Source organism: Mustela nigripes, chromosome 3 (assembly GCF_022355385.1).
Source record: "Mustela nigripes isolate SB6536 chromosome 3, MUSNIG.SB6536, whole genome shotgun sequence".
Classification (NCBI taxonomy): Eukaryota; Metazoa; Chordata; class Mammalia; order Carnivora; family Mustelidae; genus Mustela; species Mustela nigripes.
Genome location: NC_081559.1, coordinates 151,195,411 through 151,216,879, shown reverse-complemented (window position 1 = coordinate 151,216,879; position 21,469 = coordinate 151,195,411). Strand labels below are relative to the sequence as shown.

The following is a 21,469-nucleotide window of genomic DNA, read 5'->3' as shown; positions in this document are numbered from 1 at the left end:
TTAGAAGAAACTACCTTCCAAAATTTTAAAGAAAGAAAAACTTATATACATACAAAAATAAGGGTAAACATGATGAAGGGATGGAATATGACTGTAAAGATAGAAATTTTATAAGATTCTAAAAAAAGAATTGATATCATAATGTGTTTGGAAAAAGGAAAAAAGGAGAGAATGTGATCAGGCTGGAGCTTGATTTAGGGTATATTTTGATCTATTAAAAGAAATTATATCCCAAAATTTTAAAGAAAAAAATCTACATGTATACAAAAAATAAGGTTAAATACAATTAAGGGATAAAATATGACCATGACAATGAAAATTTAAAAAGTTTTGTTTTTGTTTTTTTTTTTAGAAAAGGTATTGGTAAGATAAAATAGTTAAGAATGTTAAAAGAGGAAAGAGAAAAAGTTAAAAAAATAGAATAAGAAAAAAAATTTTAAAAATTTAACTTTGCAAGATAAAGCATTATGCAAAAAAAGCCATGAATTCCATGCGTTGCTTTCCCATAGCTCTGGAGTTCCACAGTTCTCGTTGATTGGTCTTGGCTGGATGTTCTTGCTGATCTTCTGGGGGAGGGACCTGTTGCCTTGATTTTTCAAATGTCTTTGCCTGAAGCAGAATTGAACTGCCCTTGCCAGAGGTCAGGCTAAGTATTCTACTAGGGTTTGCTCTCATGAGCTTTTGTTTTCTGAAAGCTTTATGTACAGCTTTGGAGGATGGGAATGAAAATAGCAGCCTCCCAATCTCTGGCTGGGAGAAGTTGAGCTCAGAGCCCCACTCCTCAGTGCACTCTCAGAGCAAAACAATCAGTCCCTCCTGTTTCCCTGTTCTCCAACTGCACTCTGTGCTCACCTGTCCTGTGACTGTGCATTTATATCTCTGGTGCAGAGCCCTGTTTGGAGTTTCAAACCCACCAAATTCCTGCCATGTGCTCCTGCACTTCTCCTCCTGAAGAAGTGGGTAGGGGATCTCTGTGTCTGCCACTTTTGGGGTCCCTGCTCAAAAAGCAGTGGCCTGATTGTGCCCTGGATTACAGTTTAAGGTAACCCCAAGCTGAAATCTCATTCCTTGGCTCTGTCTCTGTAGCCAACTTCCCCACTCCAATACCTGGCAGCTCTGCCACACTCAGACACACTCAGTCTTTCTGTGAATCCATGGGTCCTGAGACCATACTGTCCCTGCAAGGGCTCCACACCCACTTAGCCTCTGGAGCAACATTCCTCAGTGGAGCAGACTTCTAAAAGTTCTGTTTTTGTGCTCCACTGCCCCACTGCTTGCTGGGAGCCAGCCCCTCCCACTGTGGTCTATCTTCTCATCAATTCAGATTCACTTCTCCACATGCCCTACCTTTCAAAAAGTGGTCTATTTTCTGTTCCTAGAATTGCTGCTCTTCTCCTCTAGTTCCTGTTGTGTTTGTAGGTGTTCAGAATGGTTTGATAACTATCTAGCTGAACTCCTGGGATCTAATGCTATTTCAGTTTCCTACTCCTCTGCCATCTTGCTTCCTCTACTATGTCTTCTTGATGTGAATTTTTTTTTTGGGGGGGGGGGGCTCTCTATGTCTTGTAGACCTGAATTTCTATTTTCTTTTCATAGTATTCCTTTACAGTTGTTTATATTGTTATGGTGTTTGTTATTTGTCATCTCTTATTAGTGATTCTTTTTTAATTTGAGAACTTTGTTTTTTTCTTGGTAAGTCTAGCTAGAAGTTCATCAGTTTTATTGATTATTCCAAGGAACCAGTTCCTCCTGGTTTCAATGATCTTTCCTACCATTTGTTTGTTTATCTGAGTTTCCATATCATTTATATCTGTACTAATCTTTATTATTTCCTTCCTTTAACTGATTTGGGGCTTTGTTTGTTGTCTTGTCTCTTTTAGGTGTAAGGTTAGGTTGTTTACTTGAGATTTTTCTTCTTGAGGTAGGCCTGTATTGCTATGAAATTCCCTCTTGCAAATGCTTTTGCTGTATCCCAGAGGTTTTGGACCATGTGTTTTCATTTTCATTTTGCAATGTACTTTTTTATTGCTTCTTTTATTTCCTGTTGTCCAGGTTATTGTTTAGAAACATGTTATTTAAACTCCATGAATTTCTGCTCTTTCCAATTTTTTTCTTATGGTTGAATTCTAGTTTTATAGCATTATGGTTAGAAAAGATTCATAGTTTGACTTCAGTCATTTTTTAATGTATTAAGGCTTGTTTTGCAGCCTAATATGTGATGTAGTCTGGAGAATGCTCAATGTGCACTTAAAAGAATCTGTATTCTTCTCTCTTAGGATGGAATATTCTGACTACATCTGTTAAATCAATCTGTTCCTATGTGTGGTGCAAAGCCATTGTTTCCTTGTTGATGTTCTGTTTAGATGATCTCTCCATTGATGTAAGTGGGGTGATAAAGTCCCCAACTATTATTGTATTATTATGGATTATTTCTTTTATGTTTGTTTTTAACTATTTTATGTTTTTGGGTGCTCCTGTTTTGGGTGTAAAAATATTTACAATTGCTATCTTCTTATTGGATTGTCCTGTATTAGTATGCTGTCATTCTCTGTGTCTTTTCACAGTCTTTGTTTTAAAGTTTATTTTGTCTGATATAAGTACTTTTCCTCCAGCTTTCATTTGATACCCATAATAATAGTAATAATAATAAATAGATGTCTCTACATCCACTTAATTTCAGTTTGTAGGTGTTTTTAGGTTTAAAAGGAATCTCTTGTAGGCAGATGGGTATTGTTTTTTGTTGTTGTTGTTGTTGCTTTATTTTATTTTTAATTGATTCCATCACCCAATGTCTTTTAATTGGAGGGTTTAGCCCATTTACATGTATAGTGATAGATATGTATTTATTGGCATTTTATTACTTGTTTTATAGTTTCTCAAGATGTTCTCTGATCCTTTTTTGTCTTATCTCTTATGTTTTGCTGATTTCCTTTAGTGATATAGTTGGATTTCTTTCATTATTCTTTGCATAAATAGGGGTTTTTGATATGTGGTTACCATTCAGTTTGTATATAATCTCTCCTGCATATAGCAGTCTATGTTAAGTTGATGTTCGTTTAAGTTTGAACCCATTGTTTTCTCCTCACTTCCCCACATTTTAGGTATATGTTCCTAAATTTTTATATCTTTTTTTGTGAATTCCTTGAGTGATTTTTTTACAGAAATAATCATTTTTTTTTTTTTTACTGCTTTTGTTATTTCTTACCATCTTACTGTCACATTTGGTCTCTCCTCTCCACTCAAAGTGTCCCCTTTCACATTTCCTGCAGAGCTGATGTAGTGGTCATGAACTCTTTTTGTTGTTGTTTGTCTTGGAAACTATCTCTCCTTATATTCTGAATGATAGCCTTACTGGATACAATATTCTTGGCTACAGATTTTCCCTATTCAGGGAAAATTTTGAATTTATCATGCCACTCCCTCTGGGTTGCAAAGTTTTTATTGAAAACTCTCCAGCAACCTCTATGGGTTTTCCTTTGTAAGTTACTGACTTTTTTTGCACTCTTCTTCTTCTAGAACTCCTGTAATATAAATGTTATTATATTTGATGGAGTCACTGAGCTCCCCAAGTCCATTCTTATCTTGGATAATTATTTTTTCTTTCTTTTGTTCAGCTTGGTTGCTTTGCATTAATCTGTCTTCTGGGTCATTAATTCATTCCTCTGCTTCTTCCAACTTGATGTTCATGCATCAGGCATGTTTCTAATCTTCTTTATTATACTCTTCATCTCTGACTGGTCCTTTTTTATTTGTATTAAGGGTCTCACTGATGTTTTCCATTCTTCTCAAGACCAGTGAAAATCCTTATGATCATTGTTTTAAATATTCTATCAGGCATGTTACTTATATCTGTTCACTTAGATCTCTGGCCATAACCTTGTTCTGTTCCTTAATTTGGGACAATTTCTCTGTCTTCTCCTTTTGTCTAAGTCTCTGTGCCTATTTCTATGTGTTAGGAAAGTCATCTATGTCTCCTGTTCCAGAGGGTAATAGCCTCATGAAGAAGAGGTCCAGTAGTGCCCTGCTGTGTAGTATTCCCTGTTCCCCAGGGCCTGGTGCTTCTGTGTATCCAATGTGTGCTGCCAGTGCTCTGCTATTTTGTTCTGGCTGCTTTATCCTTCAGGCCAGTTGTCTGCAGGGGCTCTCTTTGCCTGTCATGGGCAGTGTTTTGTTCCTGGCCTGAGTTGGCATGTTTTAACTAGATACACTGTGGTCTATTCATGAAATAAGATCTGTCATCACCACTGCTGGAACCAAGGCTCCACAAAACTCCTGGATGGGAGACATGGTATTGGCAGAGGTTTGGGGCAGTTTTCTAGGGTAGGTGGCCTGCCTCACTGGGACTAATGAACGCCTGACTGAGAAGGGTGGTTCTACCTGAGCACTGGGGAGTGGTGCTTGGTGTAAGCAAATAAGGTAGCATATATAGATGCTGCATTAGCTCCAATAGGTGGCTTTGTTTATGCTGGGGGTAGGGCAGGGAAATGGTGCCTTCTAATTCCTTTGTTCTTGGAGAGGTCTCTTTGTGAATGCTTTGTCTGGGACATGCTCTGAAATAAGCAAATCTCCTCCCCAGTGCGTATCTTAGGCACTCTTCAGATCACTGTTTCCACCTTATGCATCTGTGGGTTGTTTGCCTTCTCTCCAGAAGCAGCATAGTACCCTCCAGGCTCTATCTAAGCCAAGCCTGGCTGACCTTTAGAACTCCAGGCTTTAAACTCTGCTTATTGCCAGAACTCACAAAATTCATTCACTCTTGCTTTTCAAGCCAGTTTCTTAGGGATTTGTTTTCCCAGTGAACTTTGCTGTGTTAGTTTGTCTTGCACCTTTCTCAGTGATTGTGTCTCCTTCCCCAACAGAGTGGCCAGGATCAATTTTTCTTCCAAACCATGTCTCTACACTTACTACCTTCTTCAATGTGGAGTCTTCTCTTACTTTAGTTGTGGAGTTTGTTCTTCTGGTTTTCACATCATTACTAGAATGTTTAGGATGATTGATAGTTATTAGTTGTATTTGTAGGACAAGGTGAGCCTAGGGTTTTCCAACTCCACTATCATCTTCTAAAAGACATTTTTCTGTTGTTCTTTGTAAATCTAGCTGAAAGTTTGTCACGTTTGTTGATTTTTTTCAAAGAACTAACTTTTGTTTTCATTTGATTTTTTTTTTCCTCTACTGTTTTTCTATTCTCTGTTTTCTTTATATCCACACTAATTTTTTACTGTTGGTTTCTTTTTTCTCCTTTAGCTAGATTTAGGTCTATTCTGTTCATCTTTTTCTATTTATTAAAGTATAAAATAAGGTATTGATTTGAGACTTTCTTTTCTTTAATGTAGGTGTATGCTACTATATGCATCTTTGAGTAAACTACAAAGGTAGATTTAAAAGAAAAAAAAAGATTTCAAGAATTGTAAAGGAAAATACTTTAGAGTGTTTCCTCAAAGAGCATTGTGTAATATCAATATAAGATATTTTGAAAAAAGTTGTTTTTCTGCTTGAATTTTCTGTGAATATATCATTTTGAGTCACTTTTATGGTTCATGAAGTTATTTTGAAAATAAAATCTTAGATCTAAAATCCGCTGAGGAATGTATAAATATTATCATCATCATTACCCATTCAGTCAAAATGTCAAGGAAGGTACCCTTTTTGGGCTTAGCATGCTGTAAAATTTATTATAGTGAGTGAATGAAAATTAAGGCAAGGATGTATCAATCACAGAAGTTAGAGTTTAAATGGAATGAACTATCACTTCATGATAGTACTGAGAAATAACACTGATGAAGGGATGAGATTTGGTTGTTGAGAAATACCAGATTAGGGACTGAGTGACTAATAGAGTGACCTATATTCTAGGATGCCAATATAAACTGGGATATATTTATTTTATATTTGGAACCATAACTAGTTCCATAGTCTGTTTGCCTGAGTTGAAATTGTTCATGCTTTATTGAGGCTGGGATGCTATTTTCTTTTCTTTTTTAAGATTTCATTTATTTATTTGACAGAAAGAGAGCACAAGCAGGGGAAGTATCAGAGGGAGAGGGAGAGGCAGGCTCCTCGAAGGAGCCTAATGTGGGGCTTGATCCCAGGACTCCAAGTTCATGAGCTCAGGCTCAGCCTGAGCTGAGCCAGCCAGATGCTCATGTGATGAATGTTTCTAAAAACAAACAAACAAACAAAAAAGCATGAGTATGAAGCCTTATTGGAAAAAAGGCCTTTGGGACCCTGCCAGAAATTAGCCATTTGACCCCATACAAAAATAAACCTTAAAATTAATTAATGACTACTATAACTAAAATCACTCATCCCAGCTGTTTCCTTTTTCTTTGTCAGTGACTACATCTTTTCCAAATCATTTAATGAGTCAAAGTCACAGGAGGCTTATGACACAGTGAAAAAGTCAGCTTCTCTTAACCATAATTAATGTTCAGAGAATATTTACCTATGTGTTCAAGATTAATACTATAATGCCCGGTTAAAATGACCTCAGACAGACTGTGTTATCACAGAATTCTAATGTCTGATATGATTGCTAAGTCTGAAAATGTTATCAACATTAATCTATTACCTTCCTCATCCATGGACCCAGTGACCTCTGATATTAAAGAGTCACTGTTTAAAATCATCACTCATCTTTTCCACTTCACAAGTACCTGTCTGCAAAAGAAACACACTTTGTAAACTAGTCATCCATTTGGCATTTTCTTACTCAATATAGCAAACTGCCATACTTAGAGCCAGTTCAATAACCAAAGCTTCAGAAAGCCACTTGACATGTAAACATATTCAAATCCTCTAATCTTTGAAAACTCTATAATTTAAGGAGAAACTTCATATACTTCTACTACTTTGTTGCCTTTAAGCAAACACATGATTCATTGTTCCTCAATTTCCTCCTCTGTAAAATGAAGGGTTTAGACTTTATAACATGCTAGACCCCCTTAAATCCTATATGTTGATGTTTCTTCTCTTTTCTAGTTTCATTGAATTTTACTGTTGACATTATACATTGAAGGGACATGATTAAGGACCTGGGCATCTACTTTAGTTGTTCACATTCACTGAAAAAAACAGGTTTCCTTAGGTACATACCATAGTTTGGATTTCTGCCTTTCAAATTTAGCTGAAAAACAATGTGTACTTAAATATAGCATATTCCCAAGGCATCAGACTTACTGATCATGATGCTCTTTTGTCATCAAATTTTTATGAGGCTATTTAAAAAGAAAATGCAATGGAATATTATTTTGACTAATTTGGGGAGAAATAAAGGCATCACTTTTAATTAGAAAATTGGCAATTCAACTATGTCATTGAGAAAGAATATAAGCATGGCTTATTGGAATGAGTAGGGTTTTAGATTTAGAATGACTATGAAATTTATCTCTGTCTCTCAACAGCTATATGAATTTCAATAATTATTTTAAAAATTTATCTTCTCTAAGCTTTAAATGACTCATCCATAAAAATATGTAATAATGGCCAACATAATGTTTCACAGATTAAAAAAAAATATATGTTTATCAATGAGCTTTTGGGTACAAAATTCCAAACAACTCTAAAATCACAATGGCTTAGAAAAACTTATCTTGTTCAGGTTACATGAGGGATATAGATCAGCTGTGGCTCTAGTGGACATTTCTGGGCTTCATATATCTCTTCAATCCTGGCCCCATATTGAATGGGTAGCCACTGACAAGATAGGTTTTTCTCTTGAAGAAGGCAGAAGAAGCAAGAGAGTTGGTATACATCCTACTGCTCACATTTATTGTCCAAAGCAAGTTTCATGGCCAAGCACAAAGAGGTAGAGAGACGTAGTCAACATACATAGAAGCATGACAAACGTAAAGATGATGGAATAATTATTAATAAATAATAAATTCTACCATAGATTATACTTTTTTTAGATTATACTCTTGATTATAAATGTTTACCTTCTTCTCACACACAAAAATTATATTAATTAAAAAAAACTATATTAATCTTCTTCACAAGACACCTCAAAAATGTTATCAAATCAGTGCTTGACCCTCAAAGTCTAGGATCTTGATCTATATAATATTCATAAAATTCAGGTCCTTTTAATTTATGGTACCCTACATACCCTACATACAATAGTGAAACAGTAACATAAACAAACAAAAACAACAAAAAACAAGTAACCCTATTCAACAAGACAGGTAATTATTGGTGCTTAGGAATTCTGAAATCCTATTGTACTGGTTAAAATAACTCTCTATTTTGGCTAAGGGCTAATCCTTGATTATACCTCTGACATTGACTCCCCAGTTCATTGTTCTCTATGGATCTTGACCTGTCTCTGGGAGGGCCTTCTTTTTATACTAGACTCTTTGCTCACCTCTGTAAATATCTTTGGAGAATATGCCCTCTTTGGTCACTGAGTAGCTCTTTCAGCCTGCTTCATGCCCTTAGAAAGTTGAATGTTCAAGGGTTGTTTTAAATATCAGCTACAAAATCTTTGAAATCCAAACCTGCAGCATTTAGGCACTTTTGGATGAAATATTTATCTAATTGATTGCCATCACCTCAAGGTATCAATATATATACCAATAATTTCTGAGTCATATTTGCCTTCCTGGACTATGGCAAACATCTTTGGAAGTTATCAAGCTTCTGTGAGACAAGACCTTGTTCTTTACCCTGATCTCTTTGTCCAAATCCTTCCCAGAGCCACATTAATTTTAGACCTTAATAAAGAATTTGGAGGTTACATCCTTGAAAAAACTGTTGCCTTCTAGACATGCCCATAGATGGGATTTGTCCTGAGAAAGTATCACTGAAATTTTTGTTAATTGGGGATGAAAAATAGATGTATCTTTCAGTCTGCAAAGTCATATAAATTCTAGATTTTCTTTGAGTGTTTCTATTACTGCTTCTAAACAAGCCAAATCTTTTCCTACTAATACCTTTCTTGTAGAAGTATATCAAATGAGAACCAACTTATTGTAACATTTTTTTCAAGAAAACTGTGATCAAGCCTATAGTTTAATTAGATATATTTTCTATCTTTCAAGTTATTACTGTTCTATCATCTTTATATATCATTTACCTCAATTGTCAGTAGAAATCTAGAGACACATATTTTAGATATTTTTGTTACATCATCATCCAACTTCCAGTATAAATTTCTATGTTGTTTAACTTTTTCTGGAACAATAATCAGTCCAAATACCAGAGACTTAAAATAAATACATATTTCTTGGTCAGTTTAGATGAGGTCTAATGCTTAGCTAAACTCAACTGAGCCTCATTCATCTTCTTACTTTATAACCCAGACTTAATGAGTAGTTATTATTATCCAAAACATAATGTTCTCATAGTGGATAGCAGAGGCAAAGGAATTGGAGGAAAGAAAAACACAAATGCATTGTATTCTTCTGTTGGGACATGCACATTGTCATGTTTGCTTCTATTCAATCAGTCAAGCAAGTCACAAGGCAAAGCCCAATTCATTGAGTAAGAAGGTATACTTCACTTAAAAATATAACAACAAAGAGAAAGAGTAAATAATTGTGAGGAATTAAAACAATCTACCACAATGTGCAGTGTAAACCTTCTTACTGAAGAGCAGATACCAAGTGTCTAATAAAGGTAGCTATTATATTATTAGTAGTACATTAGGTTTTAATTATTGGTACAAATGTGGTATACATAACAAATTCTTAGCAATTACATACTAACCTTGAGTCTATAACATAGAAGTCATTAGTAAATATTAATTAATTATAAATTATTAAAACATTATTTGGAATGATTTATTATCAATCTTAAGTACAAACTTTTTCTGTAAACAAATTCATCTTTAACTATATGGAGCTTAAAAAGTAATACCTGTACTTTTTAAATTTAAAGAATAACATTCTGTTAACTATTGGTAATACTTTATCTAGAGGGCATACAATAGAAGGCAGACAGCAATAACTTTAGGGTTTTACGTAAGAAATTGGCGCCTCTTTCCTTAAATGCATCAGTAGTTCCCCCAAGCTATATTTGTGTTTGAGAGATAAGCCAAATGCCATTACTGTGACCTATAGTGGTTTGTATTTTTAGAGAAGATAAAATAACCAACACTTGCATTTTTACATCTATCATATGAACCAATAACCCCATGAAATTGGATGAGCACTAACTTTCTGTAAAAAATGATTAGTCTCATGTTCTAAGAAAAAAAAATAAAATATGAAAATATTTGAAGGAAAAGAGTTCCTTTTTCTAAGCTGTGAATTAAATTTCATTGAGAAAATGTTCAAAGGCACACATTTTCCACCCGAAGATGAAAAACTAAAGTTGTCTTATTTATTGTTTTGAACTTAGGAGGGAGTGTTAAAAAATGTTATTACATATTTCCTCCTATAAACAATTTGTTCCCTAGCATTTCATCCCAACCGTTTTCATTCCTATGTACAAAGCAAATAATAGTGCAGAGGCTGAGTGTGCCAATGGTGATGTCAACTACACAGTATGGGTTGATTTAGAAGTGTAGGTGGCATACAAAAAAAAAGTGTAGCTGGCATACAAATCACTGCATTCTAAGAATTGTTGAAACCCAAATCAAATTTGATTTTTCTGAAGCAGTATGTTTCTTAGCTTGAGGCATCAAACATTACAATTTCACATTATTTCCGAAAAGAACCTTTGAAGAGAAGTATTTTTAACTTTAATAAGAAGGCATGCTCAGAAATTTTAATGTAGAAATTCTCATCCTCATCTGTCACTATGTGTAGATGTAGTTTGTAATTTAGCTTTTTCATTCTCACTGAAAATATTAATGAATGCTATTACACCTTCTGTTTACTAATGTTATGTTGATGAATATAAGACATAGGTTCATGATAGTTTTTAAAAAATCAATGCCTTCCTCTGCATTATACTTCCTCTTTTCTATTGTGGTAGTAGATAATTAGAATAAAAATCAGGATGATATAAAAAAAATGAGGATGATGGTAAAACTATTACGATTTTAGAAAGTCTCACTTCTAGAATTTATTTGGCCCCTTGGCTTGTGCAGAAAATTACTAGAACAAATATGAAGAAATAACGCTGCAAATTAAGATTATGCAAAATTGCCTCTAGACTCTATAAATTTGGAAAGTGTTTAATGAAAATTGCAAATAATATGGCAATATGTCTTATATATTGGCTTTTTAAGAGACAAAGTAAAATATAGACAAATTAATAGCTTAATAAAACATTTAAAATTTCCAATTAATAGATTAAATACATTTAGTTTATTTATGATGATATAGCAATATGCTTATATGACAAGAATGCATCCTGTGCAGCCGGCAATATGATTTAAATTTATCAATTCTAAAATGTTTTTTTTAGACTTGCAGGCTTTATTTCTTCTACCTTTTGTTAGCTCAAAGATATTATTTGAGGCTAAGGCCAGCATTGGAACTGAGGGCTAGGGATATATCATACTTATGGTGAACAAAGAAATTACAAGCTATTGTGTTTATGGGGTGCCATTTTCACAAGGTGTACACCTTTTCAGAGGTAGTCTGTGTCTTTCAGCCCCTTAAGCTATAATCCACTCTTACTGTACTAGAGCCCTATAGAAGACAAGGTATGTTGAAGAAGAAACCTTCTCTAGCCTTTCAATTAAATCTCAAATTTTTTCATTGCTTGTGTTTTACAAGTGTCTCTTGTATTTAGTCCTCTTTTCAGTAAAACAGACTAGAAGGGGCTAGAGTAAGAGGAAGGGCCTTTCCCCACAGCTGTAAGACAGGGTGCTGGAGAGTAGGCTATTGTTACGAAGAATGTCTTTCATGTGTTTGCTATCAAAGAACCCTTCCCTAGATATTTACCGTGAGAATCTAGTGGGATTACTGGAAACTGTGCTTCTTCCAAGTCTACATCCACAGGAGTTTCTCACTGTCATACTTGCCCAGCTTAATTTCCAGTAATTCATCAAAATTATTATATTTGTGTTCATACCAGTTTATAGCTGCATAGACTTCTGTTTCAGAAAAGCAAAACTTTGCTGTGACTCTGGATTCACCTGTCTCTCCAAATTTGGAATAATTTTTTTCTCCTAAAAACCCAGTCTCTGATGCATCAAAAAATAAAAAAAAAAAAAAAAAGAAGTCTTTGCTTTCTCAATATGTCCAGCTTTTTCTTTATATGTGATGGGATTTCAACTTCTAAGCTCTTTACATACTGGAGCTGAAGCCAGAGCCACCTCAAAATATCATTTTGAAAATTTAAAAATATTTTTTTTTAGTAACATGTATGTCTAAAACAATATTTGGAAGAATATATATTCACTACACTAGGGTGCATATTACTGTGGTAAGGAAAACAGATTTAGATGACAGTATGAAGAGTGAAAATAATAAACCATGCCAAGCATTTTGTTAACTATGGGCTTTAAAGAAATGTGGACTTAGGATCTTACAAGCATATATTGGGATTAGTTGATACATGAATTCAAAAAAGTTACTAAAGATACGGCATCTTAGGTCCCTCCTCTCTGCCATCCTTAGTTCTGGTTCCATACAAAGGTTGGTTTGAGCTCTTTATTATTACAAAATATTGCCATTATTAGTCAACACTATATACTCAGAAACATACAGAACACCTCCACTTGATTTTCTTGGTCAGAGTTGGTCTCTTGGAAATACAGGATACCGAATTATGCAGGAAGGAAAAAAAATGAACCTCAATAACTCCCTTAGTGTGTACCAAATAAAAGACATGTAAAGAAAAATCAGGAACTTTATATATAACACGCTTACTTTCATGCTGTTCTATAGCATCAAACTCATCCTGTCAAGTCTAAACTTATCTGATTCCTCAACAAGGTGCTCATGATCCAGTACTTACTTCTGACACTATATTTTTTTTAAAGATTTAATTTATTTATTTGCGAGAGCATGAGTGTGGGAGAGGGGCAGAGGAAGAGGGAGAAGCAGACTCCTTGTGGGAGCCAAAGGGGAAAGGAGGCTTGATCTCAGAACCCTGGGATAATGACCTGAGCAGAAGGCAGACACTTCACCAACTGAGCCACCCAGGTGCCCCTGGTACTACCTATTTTTTAATCTCCCTTAGCTTTTATTCTGTGCTGTTTCCACTTTTTCTCGTCTATATCCACAATGTATACATTTTAAGTATTTCTTAGATGTCCCTCCTGCTTTTTCCTTTTCATTTTTATATACTAGACCAGGTCTACTTTATCTTAATCATAGACCACCACTGCAGTCTCCTAGTAGGTCCTGCTTCATATACATTTTACCCTATAATTTCCCCTTCAATTTATCATTCCTTTTCAAGAGCCTAAAACAACCTCTGATTGCCCCAGTAGCTGGCAAAGTAGCTTTCCAAGCTTTTAACTAATTTTCTACCCTTTCTCAATATGGAATTCCATAATATCCCACGACATTTGAATACAACTTGTTTAATTCTACATTCTGTTCTAGGGTCTTTTGAATGCCTTGCCCCAGACGTAATCATGTTTTCATTTTTATTTATCAAAGTCTCCTTCTATTAAACAAAATCCAAATATTACCTATTTATAAAGGTATTTTTGATCATTTATTATCTTTGTCTATACCTCCCATCTCCTCTTTGATTACATATAACTGTACTTATAGCCACAACATATAACTGTACTTATAGCCACAGAGAAGAACTGAGATGGGGAAGGGACAGATTTTTATGGATTACAGTTCTAGAATTTACATGTTATTTTATATAGTCTTAAAAACAGTCTTCCATGATATTATGATTATTTTGTACATGAGCAAACTACATGATTGTATAGCAAGTAAATATCAGAGCCAGGATTCAAATTGTGGTCTGACAGATTCTAAAATTTATCTCATTCTAGAAGAAAGGAAGGAAGGAAAGAAGGAGAGGAAGGAAGGAGAGGAAGAGAAGGGAAAGGAAGGAAAGAAAAGAGAGGGAGAAAGGGAGGGGGGGAGGAAGGAAGGAAGACAGGAAGACAGGAAGGAAAGAAGAAAGGAAGAAAGAAAAACATCTTAGCCTAACTTTCTTTCAGTAAAATCTGGTTTCAGTCTTAAGTGGTCTCAGGTAATTTCTTCATGTTAGTCTTACTCCTTCAACTAGATTAAGAGGAAGGACAGGAAGAGCATACCTGATTAATTGTAAATATCTGAGTAATATTCATCACTCTATTTGACAACTAGTTACTTAAATATCTGCCTGCTCTTCTTGACTGTGATTTCTTTAAGAAATTAATAAAAAATGGGGCACCTAGGTGGCTCAGTCAGTTGAACATCTGACCTCAGCTCAAGTCATGATCCTGAGGTCCTGGGATTGGCCCCACGTGGGGCTCCCCACGAGGTCAGTGTCTGCTTGTTCCTCTTCCTTTGCCTCTCTTCCTTTGCGTCTTCCTCTTGCTCTCTCAAACAAATAAATAAAATCTTTAAAAAAAAAAGTTTTATTTTTCTCCATTAGTTCTATAAATGAATGAATGTTGTCAAATAATTAAATAATAAAGGACATAATCTTGGCACCATTAAGTGGTTTTAGAAAAGTGCTATTGACCTAGTATTAGGCTATAAATACTAGTTCATAATGACTTGGTAGATAAAAATGTAATAATAAAATTAGATCATATAAGCTAGGTGCATTTTTTTTTATACTTTAAAGAGTGCTGGTAGTATTTTAAAGTTAAATTCCCATTTCTTAATGTGCCCTTATATTTACTCCATTCACCTAACTCCTTTTTAACTTTTGTACTTAAAGAATATCCGTCTGCTACAGAAAAGTTACTTGAATAATTTCACGTCATAAATCTGTACTGAATTTACCAGCAGCTCACTTAAAAATAATAGCTTATTTTTTTCCCTTATCACTGCTTATATATACAAGTAGCAATTATAAATACTAGCCCTTTTAAATCAGAATGTATCACCTGATTTCACGACTGATGACAGCCTAGCATTATAGTCCTTTATCCAAACATTTAGAAATAAACCCGTATATCTCCCTAAGTTTGTTTTCAGAAAAAGTGACAAACTCAAATTTATGATAAACTCCTCTCAGTCTTGGGAGTTTTGATTTTAAATCCTCATATTTTGTAAATGGCCACAGTGAGTTTCAAAGGATATTTCTCTGTATGATCCAAACCCATTACTGCAATACAGCATTGCAAAATTTTAAAACTATACAGAAAAAATTAATTCTCTAAAATTATGTACTTTCACTACTAGTAATAACATAATAAAACAATATTATTGCAATAGCATGGTTAATATAATTGCCTACCAAGGGAAATTAATGACTAATTTTCAAAATGTGTTTTCTTTTCTATTAACATAAAGAAGATGTAAAATTATTCTTAACTTTAAATACCACTTATGAAGCTGAGTGATAAAATAATAGTGAAATTATACAACATACACTGTCTTATTAACTCTTCCTAAGGCTCAAGGTGACCACCAAGCAGCTGTTATTTTGGAAAAAAGAAAAACGCTATACGATAAACACAAAAACACACTTTGTTTTATGTCAAGGACTGTATTTGTGCTGTCCTTTGTGAAGAATGCATTAAGGAAACAAAATGTAATTGTACATATAATATCTAAAAGCCAACATAAATTTTATCATGTATCCCAAAGATATAAAACTGTTTATTCAGTCTTATATTTTAAAGTCAATCTTCTCTTGGATTTGAGGAACTTGTGAAAAAAATATTCTCGAATCCTTAATGCTCTTGTTGACATTTAAAGAAATGATATGATTGAAGTTGATAAGCTATAGATGTTAAATGGAGAATGTGACTCTAGGTAGCATTTTATCAGTATTAAAGAATAAAAAGTAAAAATTAACTTGTGTGGGACTTTCGGCATTCCACTTGAAATAGGCCAGTCTGGAAAGAGCATTGTTTTCACTCTAACAAAGAAAAAAGCAAATAATCTCCAAGTACAACTTTTCTTGAGCTCAATACAGAATAGGAAACTATGGAAATTTGACCAAAAAGAGTTTTCAAGTAATTTAGACATTTATCAAAGCTGGGAAATAGATACATGAACATTTGTTCAAATATTTGCTATTTTTTACATATTTAAAATAGTTTATGAATAAATAAAATCCTAGGGCTCATTATGATCAGGAGAGATTATCAATAGACCCAGAGATGGGAGGTTTTGGTCCAGAGTCTGTTATGGGTGTGACCTTAGGCATCTTAACTTCACTTGTATCACCTTCAGTTATTTCCTTTTAGGGCACTTCTCTTTGCTTTGGCAAGTTTTTCATGCTTTCTCTAACTTTACCCATTGTTCGAAGATGGCTGTATTAGAAGAAATGTTACCCTGAAATTTATTTTTTACTTTCTTCATGTAAATGTTAATATAATCCTTATTGATGCCTACATCTGAGTGCAATATATTCTAATTTGAATAGATACTGAATGAAAGGCTTTGGATTTTATATGTTGTGCTGTATTTGAAGCTTATGTGGAAAAATGGACTTTATATATCTTTGTTCAAGTTATACTGACCATATGAGACAGATATCATAATTAATTTTTAACTTGGTAGGAGCAGCCCTCATATGGGTATACGTCTTAGCTTATTCTTGTGATGATTCCTCACTAATTTTCACAGGACACTAGACCTGTAAAATGTCCCACTGCATGCAGTGTTTAAAGGAAGCAAAGGAAAAAAGGAATGTGAATAAAAGTATTGAGCATTTCTTTATGAGGAGCAAGGAAATAGCAATCTGATTAGGAACTATGATCTTGTAGACAGCTGCTAGATGATCTGACTTCCTTAAAATACTTTGAAATCTCTCTTGAATATTCTTATAATTAAGGCATAGGTTTTCTCAACTTACATATTTCTTGAAGTTTGCAGGCAGTTTGCCTCAATAGACAAAGTTTAAAACAATCCTTTTATTTTCTTAAATCCCAGGCTTGCTTGGGGACAAATACTTTTTCTCCAAAACCTGTTTCCTTCTAATAGCTATAAAGTGTTTGTAAGATTTCACCATTTCTATTTGTTCAATAACATAAACCAAAAACAAAGAAAGTAAAACAAGTGTGGCCTCTAAATGCCATTTTTTTGTTTGTAGGCAAGATTTGGAACACTAACAAAATTTGCAATTTCAACAAAGAGCATTCTTTTAAAATAATTCTGCAAACCACTGAGCCAATTGTTGGTTTTATAAAGAATAAATGGATAATAACTCCAGTTTCTCTGGAAGTTTTCATATTAGAAAGTAGGAGGGAGGCTGAAATTATCCCAAAAGCTAAATCCTAATAAATGTTGATGAAACCATGTATTTCAGGGGGTTCTCCCAACCAGCCAGCTATTTTTGGCATAATAAAAAAGCCACTTAGGATAACGTGCTGCAATACATAACCCCTCCCTTCTAGTATTTTGGTAGAACAGTTTACCTAGCACTTCCACTTTAGTGTCTCCATTGTAAAGGCTGATGTTAATTTTAAAAATAAAATTGTCAGTTATTTTACCAGGAAAAAATGGGTTTATTTTGAGATAGCGGGAACTATAATCTGGGTCAATTAAGTTATGGGAAAACAAACAAAAACAAAAAAAACATAGACACCTCCCAGGACAAAGGAGAGGTATTTTACAGAGGGAAAGGCTGTTACAGATAGAAAGGCTGTTAGGAACATAAAGCCCATCAGAGAAAACTGGGAGTTTGAGTATTGCGGCTTTCCATTGGCTGAGTTGTGGTCTTTCTCATTGGCTGTATTGTTGCTGTGGTGATAAAGCCTCCCTTCCTTCTGCCAGGGGTAGCAAAATAGTATCCTGTGCAAAATTCAGGTGTTCCTGTTGGATTTGCAAATGAGGAGGAGTGGTCGGGTAGGAGAACTCCCCCTCTTGAACATTCTGACTCCATTTTAGTGAGGTTTCTCTTTATTATTTCTACACTGGCCTTAACCAGCAATTCACACTGTTTTCCTTTTGGTTTTATGAAGGAAATCACAGATTCCCAAGCCCATAGCTGGCTTAGCCCAGGTCTGGCTTCAGAGATGTTTGCTCTTTCCAGCACTTGAACCTAGGTGATTGAGAACAGCTTTCAGTCCCACCCAGTATCCCAGATTATACCATAGAGCTTGGTTCCAACCCACTGCTTGTGTGTGTGTGTGTGTGTGTGTGTGTGTGTGTGTGTGGTGTAGAGCAGACCAATTGTAATTTCCATTACCTCTACAGAAGTTGCATTCCAGAATTAGATTAGACTTCATAGTGTTCAACTTTTGATGGAAATATTTAGTTGTTGAGTGTGGTTATGTTGTTTATCTTTTAAGTTTTTCTTAGTATCTTTGCCATATGTTTTCCTATATATGTTAAGAATTTTTTCAAAGGATATATTTACATTTATAAGATGTTTGCTAAAAATTCAGTCCTCGACTTTTTCCCAAACCATTTCATGTCTTAAAAAAATATATGTCATTATTATTTAGAACATGAAAGATTTTAGTAAAAAAACTAACCCTGAATTATAATATTCTTTTAAACTAATATTGAAATAGAATTTTCAACAGCCTTACACTCCTTCATTGTCTTCATTTTTTTTGGAATAAGCATTTGTAGTACTCAGCATGATTTGGCATATAAAATGCATAATTTTACTGGATGTTGTGATTCTACTACTATTTAAAGTAAATGAGTCTTTGCAATTTTAGTGACAGTTGTGTCAATGGAATGCCTGCAGGCCAAAAAGCTGTTTGATATTTCTAGCGGGAGACTCTACAGGAAATTAAACATAAAATAATTGATAGTTTCAAAAACAGAAAAGGTTTAAGAAACAAAGTTTTTGGCTTATTGATTCTGCCTCTTCTTCCACGTTACTGTATCAATAATTATAATTCAATAGTTGACTTTCTAACATTCACAGTAAATATATTTTAAAATGTGCTCATATTTATCACTATTTAGAATCAATGACATCTTTTGATATTACTATTATCTACTAAGGTATTGGAAAGTTTAGTTTTCATCAATAAATAATGTAATATTAAACTCTCTATATGTAGGGATAGAGGCTATACAACATACTGATGAAAACTCAAGAGTTTAAATCCTGCCTGTATCAATGACCAGCTGTGTGGCTTGAGCAACTATTACCTTTCCTAGCCTATACAGATCCTTGAAGTAGGCTTAGAGCTCTTTGAGAAGGAAATTTTTAGGTCTCATATATGTCCACCTAGAGTCTGCACCCCTCACTGTATCAACCATATTCTGCATATCTCTTTGACCTCATAGGGCATATGCCCTACAGGAAGGGCACAGCCAAAAGAAAGCCAAAATAGAGCTTTCTACAGCTTGGGCCTATAGCAGGAATCCCTCTGACCCACATCCAGGGAGGTACTAGATGGAGGGAAATAGGCAAGTTCATATGCTAGTTATTTCAAATAAATTTGGGGGAAGAGGGAGCAATTTTGTAATATCTTCCAGAATTGAACCTGGCAGTTCCACTTCTAGAAATGTATCATCTAAATTTAGTTGTAGTCAAAATGGATAAAAGACCTCAACGTGAGACAGGAATCCATCAGAATCCTAGAGGAGAACATAGGCAGTAACCTTTTCGATATCAGCCACAGCAACTTCTTTCAAGATATGTCTCCAAAGGCAAGGGAAACAAAAGCGAAAATAAAACTTTTGGGACTTCATCAAAATCAAAAGCTTCTGCATAGCAAAGGAAACAGTCAAAAAAAACAAAGAGGCAACCCACGGAATGGGAGAAGATATTTGCAAATGACAGTACAGACAAAAGGTCGATATCCAGGATCTATAACGAACTCCTCAAACTCAAAACACACAAAACAGGCAATCATATCAAAAGATGGGCAGAAGATATGAACAGACACTTCTCCAATCAAGACATACAATTGGCTATCAGACACATGAAAAAATGTTGATCTTCATTAGCCCTCAGGGAGATTCAAATTAAAACCACGTTGAGATATCACCTTACACCAGTTAGAAAGGCCAAAATTAACAAGACAGGAAACAACATGTGTTGGAGGGGATGTGGAGAAAGGGGAACCCTCTTACACTGTTGGTGGGAAAGCAAGTTGGTGCAGTCTCTTTGGAGAACTGTGTGGAGATTCCTCAAGAAATTAAAAATAGAACTTCCCTATGACCCTGCAATTGCACTCCTGGGTATTTACCCCAAAGATACAGATGTCGTGAAAAGAAGGGCCATCTGTTTATAGCAGCAATGGCCATGGTCGCCAAACTATGGAAAGAACCAAGATGCCCTTCAACGGATGAATGGATAAGGAAAATGTGGTCCATATACACTATGGAGTATTATGCCTCCATCAGAAAGGATGAATACCCAACTTTTGTAGCAACATGGATGGGACTCGAAGAGATTATACTGAGTGAAATAAGTCAAGCAGAGAGAGTCAATTATCATATGGTTTCACTTATTTGTGGAGCATAACAAAAAGCATGGAGGACATGGGGAGTTAGAGAGGAGAAGGGAGTTGGGGTAAATTGGAAGGGTAGGTGAATCATGAGAGACTATGGACTCTGAAAAACAATCTGAGGGGTTTGAAGTGGCGGGAGGTGGGAGGTTGGGGTACCAGGTGGTGGGTATTATAGAGGGCACAAATTGCATGGAGCACTGGGTGTGGTGAAAAAATAATGAATACTGTTATGCTGAAAATAAATTAAAAATAAAATAAAATAAATTTAATCGTAGAACTACCCAATGATGTATGCATAATTATATTCTCTATAACACTATAAGTTCAAAAAGCTGTAAACAATGTATAAATAGTGACTGCATGGTGAATAGGTAAATAAATTACGGTGCCCTCTTTCACCAAAACATATTTTTCAGCCATTAAATAGGATAGGCTGGTGTGAAATGATCTTCAATATGTATTTTTAAAGATTTATTTATTTATTTTAGACAGAGTGCAAATGGAGGGGCAGAGGGAGAGACAGAAACTCCAGTAGACTCCCTGCTGAGCATAGAGACCAAAGAGGGAGGGGAAGCTCAGCTCAATCTCGTGACCCTGGGATCATAACCTGAGCCAATGCTTAACCACCCAGGCATCCTTTCAGTATATGTTTTTAAGTGAGAAAAGCGAATTAAGGATCTGAAGTATAGTATGACTTACTGTGTGTGTGTATTATATTTGCTAAATTTTATTCTAGAAGAAATTACACGAAACTATGAAGTTACTGCCTGGCAAGTTTTTACTTTACATCTCCATCTGTCTGAATTTGTTGTCACAGCAGTTAATACTTTCATAATTAAACAATAAAAAATAGCATTACCATTTCTAGAACTATGTCAGAGGTTTATGTATAAGATAAATGTAAACCACTAGAAAAATATCTTGCATATAGTATATACTTTATATATAATTAGCCTTATTTTATGGGAATTGTATCTTATCTTTAAATTCCCAAATGATCTATTGCACTCCCTTACATATTAGCATTGTTGATTAGATTTTATGTCATTAGATCTTTTTAAAAATTATATCTTTTTT

General features: G+C 34.7%; 1 long non-coding RNA gene across 1 annotated transcript in view; it reads right to left on the bottom strand.

The window, feature by feature from the left end:
- Nucleotides 1-6,574: 6,574 nt before the first annotated feature.
- The window catches only part of LOC132013189 (uncharacterized), a 153,373-nt gene continuing 138,478 nt past the window's right edge, over nucleotides 6,575-21,469 (bottom strand). The window contains exon 3 of the long non-coding RNA XR_009402905.1: nucleotides 6,575-6,657. This is a non-coding gene — a long non-coding RNA (uncharacterized LOC132013189). The remainder of the gene's footprint in view (nucleotides 6,658-21,469) is intronic.